The sequence below is a fragment of the Caretta caretta genome, chromosome 11 (genome assembly GCF_965140235.1).
Source record: "Caretta caretta isolate rCarCar2 chromosome 11, rCarCar1.hap1, whole genome shotgun sequence".
Taxonomy (NCBI): domain Eukaryota; kingdom Metazoa; phylum Chordata; order Testudines; family Cheloniidae; genus Caretta; species Caretta caretta.
The window spans coordinates 81,207,383-81,216,535 of NC_134216.1; the positions used below are offsets into that span (position 1 = coordinate 81,207,383).

At 50.0% G+C, this 9,153-nt stretch overlaps 1 pseudogene; it reads left to right on the forward strand.

Annotated features, from left to right (window-relative positions):
* Positions 1–8,278, forward strand: part of LOC125644677 (butyrophilin subfamily 1 member A1-like) — a 31,104-nt pseudogene extending 22,826 nt beyond the window's left edge.
* The last annotated feature ends 875 nt before the right edge of the window (positions 8,279–9,153 follow it).

Genomic DNA, 9,153 nt, shown 5'->3' on the forward strand with positions numbered 1-9,153 from the left:
GGTCAGTTTAGAAGAGCTATTACCAGCAGGAGAGTGAGTTTGTGTGTGTATGGGGGTTGAGGGGATGTGAGAAAACCTGGATTTATGCAGGAAATAGCCCGACTTGATTATGTAAAGAGTTGTCACTTTGGATGGGCTAGCACCAGCAGGAGAGTGAATTTGTGTGGGGGGGGTGGAGGGTGAGAAAACCTGGATTTGTGCTGGAAATGGCCCACCTGTTGATCACTTTAGATAAGCTATTACCAGCAGGACAGTGGGGTGGGAGGGGGTATTGTTTCATATTCTCTATGTATATATAAAGCCTGCTGCAGTTTCCACGGTATACATCTGATGAAGTGAGCTGTAGCTCACGAAAGCTCATGCTCAAATAAATTGGTTAGTCTCTAAGGTGCCACAAGTACTCCTTTTCTTTTTGCGAATACAGACTAACACGGCTGTTCCTCTGAAACCTGTCATTTGCAAATTGGATACTATTAATTTAGGCTTAAATAGAGACTGGGAGTGGCTAAGTCATTATGCAAGGTAGCCTGTTTCCTCTTGTTTTTTCCTCCCCCCCCCCCCAAGATGTTCTGGTTTAACTTGGATTTAAACTTGGAGAGTGGTCAGTTTGGATGAGCTATTACCAGCAGGAGAGTGAGTTTGTGTGTGTATGGGGGTGGGGGGGATGTGAGAAAACCTGGATTTGTGCTGGAAATGGCCCACCTTAATTATCATGCACATTGTAGGGAGAATGGTCACTTTGGATGAGCTATTACCAGCAGGATAGTGAGTTTGTGTGTGTGGTTTTTGGGAGGGGGGTGAGGGGGTGAGAGAACCTGGATTTGTGCAGGAAATGGCCCAACTTGATTATCATGCACATTGTGTAAAGAGTTGTCACTTTGGATGGGCTATCACCAGCAGGAGAGTGAATTTGTGTGTGGGGGGGTGGAGGGTGACAAAACCTGGATTTGTGCTGGAAATGGCCCAACCTGATGATCACTTTAGATAAGCTATTACCAGCAGGACAGTGGGGTGGGAGGAGGTATTGTTTCATATTCTCTGTGTATATATAAAGTCTGCTGCAGTTTCCACGGTATGCATCCGATGAAGTGAGCTGTAGCTCACGAAAGCTCATGCTCAAATAAATTGGTTAGTCTCTAAGGTGCCACAAGTACTCCTTTTCTTTTTGTTCAAGTAGAACACAGATTCCCCCCCACATCAGTAGGTCAATAATTCATATACTTACCAACAACACTCTATGATGTGAACAGGCAGAGGGGAGCACGCTCCAGTATGCTCTGCCTTGAGGAGATCAGGTTGTAGCAGTTCTGCATCTATGAGCATATCACTCCAATGGCTGATCACTTACCCAGGGTTCAGAATCATTTTGCAGACATCACAGCAGGAATTTTCCCTTAAACCACTAGTGGTCTCTGAAGCCTTGCAATCTGAGAGTCGTTTTTGCAGTGTGGGGCATTCCAACAATTGACCTGTTCACCACAAGGGATAACAGAAAATGCTGTCTACTCTTGGGGGTTGGGGGGGGTGTCTGAGTCTGGGCTCCCTGTCTGACATCTTCCACCTCAGCCAGCAGTCAGCTCTCCTGTATGCTTTTCCTCCAATCCTAATCATCATACAGGTCATCCTCAAGCTGAGAGCGGATCATGGCAAGCTCATTCAAATTTCCCTGGCATGGCCGAGGCAGTGCTGGTTCTCTGACCTTCTCATGTTACCAATTCAGCCTCTCTGGTACCCTTTCCTCTCCATCCCAAGCTACTCTCAAAGAAGCATAGTCACTCCTTGCATCCCATGCTCAGCTCTCTGCATCTCACAGTGTGGCTGCTTCATGGTTGAATGGGGAGGAAGAGTATTGTTCAGTGGCCTACTCAACAGTAAAAAGCCTTCTACCAGAATGGCCTAGTCAGTGAAATGGACGTGTTTTTTGGTGCAGTTGTTGACCCACGGAATCCAACTGATGCTGGCTTCTATCCAGGACATCTCGGAGCTTTTGTTGCACCTTTAGTCATCCAGCCTTGCGCTTAGCTCATTGAGAGTGCACAAAGTGGCGATATCAGTGTTTCATCCTCCATTCACAGAAGATCACTCTTCTCTAATGCCATGGGCTTATTCATCCATCTGTCCTCCGGTCTGAGAGCCACTTCCTGTGTGGTACCTGAACACAGTCCTAGCAGCTTTAATGGGACCTCCTGTGTGTATGGGGGTGGGGGGGATGTGAGAAAACCTGGATTTGTGCTGGAAATGGCCCACCTTAATTATCATGCACATTGTAGGGAGAATGGTCACTTTGGATGAGCTATTACCAGCAGGATAGTGAGTTTGTGTGTGTGGTTTTTGGGAGGGGGGTGAGGGGGTGAGAGAACCTGGATTTGTGCAGGAAATGGCCCAACTTGATTATCATGCACATTGTGTAAAGAGTTGTCACTTTGGATGGGCTATCACCAGCAGGAGAGTGAATTTGTGTGTGGGGGGGTGGAGGGTGACAAAACCTGGATTTGTGCTGGAAATGGCCCAACCTGATGATCACTTTAGATAAGCTATTACCAGCAGGACAGTGGGGTGGGAGGAGGTATTGTTTCATATTCTCTGTGTATATATAAAGTCTGCTGCAGTTTCCACGGTATGCATCCGATGAAGTGAGCTGTAGCTCATGAAAGCTCATGCTCAAATAAATTGGTTAGTCTCTAAGTGCCACAAGTACTCCTTTTCTTTTTGCGAATACAGACTAACACGGCTGTTACTCTGAAACCTACTTGAACAAGAAACTCGATTTCCACTAAAATTAGGCTTTACCAGTTTTCTGATTTTTACCATAATCATTAGGGCTCTTCCCATTAATGCCTAGAGCACACCTGGAAATGTTGGAATTGATCAAATATCGTTTTCAAAAGCTATTGAATTACAGACAAAGAAATAGAAATGCCATTGAGTTTAGTGTAGGACCTTGCTTCACTCAGCCACCAATAGTGGATTTTCATAAGACTGCCTTAAGTTCAAGATAGCCACATTTATTTGGAGATTATCATCTAGATAGCTGTTACAGGAACAGGCCTTTAAATGTATATTCACTAGAGCCCCTGTTCAAAAAGGTGGTTAAGCACATGTTGAACTACAAGTAAATCTATCCCTGCTCAGAATGTGCAGAGTGTTTAGCTGCATCAGGCTCTAAACCAGATGCTTTTAAGAACACAGAAATTGCCAGAGTAAATCAGACTGGAGGCTGTCTAGTCTGGGATCCTGTCTCTGACAGTAGCCACAGTTTCTCATCCATGATTGTATTTTAGTCTCTCGTACCATGATGACTGGGTTTCCTTATAATCTTTTGTGAGGAACTTTGTCAAAGACTGTTTGGAAGTCCACATAAATTACCACCTCACCTCACCTCCCTTGTCTCTCGTATATCCTAAACCCAACATGGCTACAACAACATTGCAAAGATATAAACCCATTCCAGAGGGTTCTCCTTTGACCGCTATTTTATTGGCATGCTCAAAGAATTCAGATAGATTTAATGAGATATCATTTTCCTTTGCAGAACCTCGGCTGGTTAGACTTTAGAATGTCATGCCCATATCGTTTTTAGAATTCAAATTTAGTTATTGATTCAATCAGTTTACCAGGTATTGAAGAAAGGCTCTCTGGGCTGTAATTCTGTATTTCTTCTTTTCCAATATCCTTTGTTGCTCAGGGGGTGCTGGTGCCTGGTTGCTGACATAGGCTCCAGACTGAGTCTAAGGATTTTAATTTCTTTCTTTAAGGTCTTTTTCACTCACTTCCCTTCTGCAAGGTAATGTGACACTGATTCATTTCTCTCTGTTTTATTTTCAGACAAACTCCAGGCTGAGATCAGTAAGTTCCATTCCCCGCAGTATGTCCCCTGTGTGACATTGTCTCCTGCTCAGTGTGTCTGTGTCCAGGGGTGTTCTCACCCCTCTGCGTGTGGTTGCAGAGTGGAGAAGCGCCCGGCCCTACACAAGTACTGTACATACCGCTGGCATTGAATCCATGGTGAGACCTACCTTCCTCTGGGAACTCTCTGCTCCTTTCCCTGCACAGAGCATTTCCCTGTGACATTCAGTCGGCTGGAAATAGCAATGTCACTGGGGGCTGATGGAAAGGGGCAGACAACACCCAGGTTTATTGCAGAGCAGGGAGATGTTCCCTTTGGGAAAGGGCTGATGGGTGAGGCAATGCTGCCCCCTGGTGTCCCCTTTTCAGGGTGGTACCTGGGTTCTGCAGGATGGGCATTATCTGTCCATCACTGGCACTGAACGGCTCAGCTCTCTCTTCCCAGCAGCAGGATTTCCGTGCTCAGACTGGGCTTTAGCCACAGTTTTCTTCTAGTGGAACATGCCCAGGGAAGAGCTGTTCAGTGTCTCCCTGGCTCTGGGGTGAGGCAGGCCCTGTCCCCACTGCAAGGGCAGACAGGTTTTTATAACCAGCTTGTGACACTCCCCTGACCCAGTTGCCACAAAGCAGCTTTTCTGCCTCCCAGCAGTGGCTGAGCAGTGTGTGTGTGTTTGCACCCAGCCTGACTGTGGGTAGCTCCAGCAGGAATTAGAGAGCCCACTGGACGTGCACGCACATTGCAGCGCCGCTAGCCAAGGGTGAAAGTGGGACTTACCAGTGCTCCCTGCACAGGGCCCAGTGTCCTTACCAAGGGGGGGCGGTTCTGCCCCCTGGAAGGGGCAGGGCCTTGGGGGCAGAAAGGTCAGGGCTGGGAAACTCCGCCCCTTCCCCTAAGCCCCCACCCCTGTTCTGTCACTAACGTAGCAGCTCCTTGCATGTCAAAGTATCCCACTACACTGAGCTGGAAGGGAGGGGGGGTGTCCATTATAGTTACCATTAGGGAGCACAGGCATCGGCTTCCTCCTTGCCCTGGGGGTGCTCAAGCCCCACTTCGCCCCATGCCCTGCCCCCACTCCATCCCTTCCCCCATCTCCCAGCCCCGCCGGTCGTCTTCCTGCCAAGTTCCACCTCCTCCGCTGAGCATGCCCCATCCCCGCTCCTCCCACCAGGGCCTCTTGCACGCTGCAGAACCGCTGATTGCAGCGGCCAGGAGGTGCTGCGGGGAGGGGGAGGAGTTGATCATCAGGGCCACTGGCAGGTGGGAGGTGCTGGGCGGGGGAGCTGACTGCCAGCCCTGGAGCACCCACGGAGTCGGGCTCTATGTTAGGGGGTCTGTGACAACCTACAGAGGGTACAATCTAGACTAGTGAGTAGCTGTGCCCCCCCCCCTTTACACTGCTTTGCTGCTATAGCATCCAGTCAGGATTGTTCACAAAGAGCTTGGTGTGTGTGTACCTGCCGTCGGCCAGTCACACCGAGGCTCTTACCAGCCTGAATTATACCACAGTGTAATCTCAGCACACTCCGAGGCCCACATTTTTCCCCCGGAAATGTAGGTCTTCTCCTGGACAATACAAGCATGCCCATTTAAAGTCTGTCAATTTATTAATAGAAATGATATGCACGAATCTGGTTATCCCAAATGGAGTTTCCAAAAATCTTCAATTCAAACACATGGGATTAGATAAAACAAATTTGGCACAACAAAATCGATTTAACTTTTATTCAATTAACGAAGAGGCATAAATGGTTACAAGAAAAATAAAGGTAAAACACAACTCGTGCCCAACATAAAAAACTTCATTGCATCGCAACCCCCTTCTGACAACAAAAATTGCTACACGACCCGAAGACATGGGAACAAAGCCTGAGCCCGCCCAAACCCCACCACCTTGGGTGGGGAAGCCAAAGCCTTCCTGAGCTCCACTCCTCGGAAGCAGGAAGCAAAGCTGAAGCCCAAGGGCTTCAGACCCAAGCAGGGGGCCTGTAACCTGAGCCCCACAGCCCAAGGCTGAAGCCCTCAGGCTTTGGCCCTGGGGCGTGGGGCTCAAGCTTCAGCCCCGGGCCCAAGCAAGTCTAAGCCATCCCTGGTGACCCCACTAAAATAGGGTTGAGACCCACTTTGGGGTCCCAACCCACAGTCTGAGAACCTCTGAGATAGGAAGTCTCGGAACAGACTCTCTCCTCTGTTGAACCTGCTCCACTATGGATTGAATAACTAAAGGTCATTGGGCACAGGTGCTGACTTTCTTCTTTCTGGGTGGGTGCTCCACCCCCACTCCAAGGCCCTGCTCACACTCTGCCCCTTCCCCCAAGGCCCCGCCCTTGCTCCATCTCTTCCTGCCCCCACTCTGCCCCACACCAGCACCTCCTGCCCACTGCCAAACAGCTGGGCCCACCAAAGAGCTGATTGGAGGATGGCTGGTGGGCACCCACTGTTTTGTTTCTGAGGGTGCTCTAGCCCTGGAGCACCCACGGAGTCGGCACCTGTGATTGGGTCAGAGAGAGCAAGTATGCAGCTGACTTTACAGCTGGGGGGTTAGAGCACGGGAAGCCAGGGTCCCGTCCCTGCACCAATGGACCTTTATTTATCCACCATGGAAAATCCTCAGCAGGAGAGAGTGCGGGAGCCCCCCACCTCAGCCTTGCCTAGTGGTCAAAGCGCTCTCCTGAGACTGGCAGAGCCCTGTTTCAGTTTAAGCTCCCCCTCTGCCTGAGGGGAGCAGGAACTGGGAGTCCCCCCATCCTAGGGGAATGCTCTAGCCACTGGGTTAAAATGTATGAGGGAAGCCCTCCCCAGCCAGATGCTGTGTGACCTCGCCTGAGGGACCCGGTCTGAGAGAGAGCCCCTGAGCCCGCCTACCAAACTAGGCTGGGATGGCTGGACCCCGATCTTCCCCCAGTCTGTGGATCACGCTGGGGCTCAGGCAGGGGAATAGGCGTCCACGCGCCTAGAGGGAGGCAGCCATGGTCATGGCTGGAGGGAGAAACACAGGCACGGAGGGAACTTTTACTGCACAAACTTTGGCGCCAAGTGAGTTTTGACACCTCCGGGGTCAGCAGGAAGTTTATGCATCACGGTGGAGCTGAAACCAGGGACTTAGTGACTCAGGAGCCCACCTCCCATTGATGGTCATTGGGATCTGTGCCCCTCAGACACAGGTGAAGATCCCACCTCTGTCTGTGCAGGGGCCGGCACAACGGGGAATTGGCCTGAGTGGCCTCGAGGCCTCACTGTAGTGTCCCCCTGGCACCCACCCCTTCCCGCAGCTCCCACAGTGCCTGCCTATCCCATTCCCTCGCTGCCCTACCCCAGCCTGAGCACCTTCCCTCTGCCCCGGCACCTGCCCTTTCCCTCCCCTGCAGCCTGCCCTCCTCTCTCTGCCTCCCTAGCACCTGTCCCCTTCCTCTGCTTGTGCCAGCCCTTCCCCCTCACTACCCATCTCCTCCCAGCTCCATGGCACCTGCCCCTCATCCCTGGTCCTCTGCTCTAACCCACCCTTCCCCTGCCGCCACTCCAGCCCACTCCCATTTCTTTCCCTGTGACCCCACCCCTGTTCCCCCCCCACACACATCACCCTAGCAACCACCCCACCCCTCACCTTTTGCACCCTGGTACATGCCCCCCGCCTGGTGCCCTGCTCCATCCACAGGCACCCACCCTTTCTTCCCGCTCTGATTCCTTGGTGCCTGCCTTGCCTCTCCTCCTACTCCCTAGAGCTTCCCCCCCCCCAAGCATTAACTGAGCTCCTGACTCCCCTTAAGGGTGAAGAACCCCAAATCACAGTGATTAATGGGCATGTGGGTGAATTTCCCTTTGATCCCAGTGACCAGCCCCTGCCCCCAGCACTGACTCTAATTCTCTCCCCAGTGGATGAGACTCTGGATCCAAACACGGTTCATCCCAACCTTATCCTGTCTGAGGATCAGAAAACTGACATACGATGATAGATGACAGGATCGACCTGACAATCCTGAGAGATTCAATACTTATCCCACTGTCCTGGGCACAAATGGATTAACAGGTGGGAGGTTTTACTGGGAGGTGGAGGTGGGAGACAAAATAAATTGGACTGTGGGGGTTTGTAAGGAATCTGTGATCAGGACAGGGAAGGTCAGACTCACTCCTGGGAATGGATACTGGGCTGTGTGGCTGAGGGATGGGAAATACGAGGCCTACACCTCCTCCCCCAAGATCCCCCTCCCCACAGGCATCACACCCAGCCAGGTGGGGATTTTCCTGGACTATGAGGCAGGTGAGGTCTCATTTTACAATGTTACTGACAGGTCCCATCTGTTCACTTTCACCGACACCTTCTCAGAGACGCTCCATTCTTATTTCTATCCTGGTTACAAAGAGGAGGGTAAAAATGCAACTCCCCTGACAATCTGCCCTGTCACAGCTCAGGCTGGAGGGAATCTCTGTCCCTGACAGTGACCCTGCAGCAGAAACTGTCCCCTCCCAGTGCTGACCAGCCCTGTTCCCACGGGGTTGGTACAAAGGGTATCACCTGCTCCCCCCACCCCCCATTATGCTTAGAAAATGAAAAACAGCAGGATTTTATTTAGGGGATAAGGCAATACACTGTGTTTTTGTGAATATAAAAAGAATTAGAGTAAGAAGTAAGTTATAGTTATAACATTTTATTTATATACACACATACATATATACACATACACACAAGTTTTGCAAGGTTTTTGTTATATAGTTACCAGCTTTAGAGTTGCTTGTGCCAAGTCACTGGCCAGGTGGCCTGGACATGAGGATGGAGCTGAGTTTTGTCAGATGCGCATTTGATGCTTTTGGAGGGTGGTTGCAGAACTAGACAAAGTTTTTAGGGTTTGTATTCATAGGGATTTATTTTTTATAAAAATTTATGGGGCTTGCTTTGTTATGCTGCTCTCATGTTTGAAGTGTTGTTTTCATGTTTGAAGTGATAATTAATTATGCATATGGTACGGCAATGATGGTTTGTTGTTATTTTGTGTTTTGGCCCCCTGTTCTTGGGGTGGTTAGGGGTGGATTCTGGGGTGCCCTCAGGCTTCTTATTGGGCTATTTTACGCAACACATTTTTCAGCCAAATGGTCCTGGGTAGTTTTTTTTATTTCAAGGCTGGCACCTTAACCTTTTATTACTTATTTAAACATTCAAACATACATCTGCAATCACGCCCTATTTTACTTAACTATTTAAATCATTGGGGCATGACAGACTCAAGGAGCATGGCTTGTTTAGCCTAAGCTAAAGCGGCTGAGGGGAAGATAGGATTGCTCTCTATAAGTTCATCAGAGGGATAAATACCAGG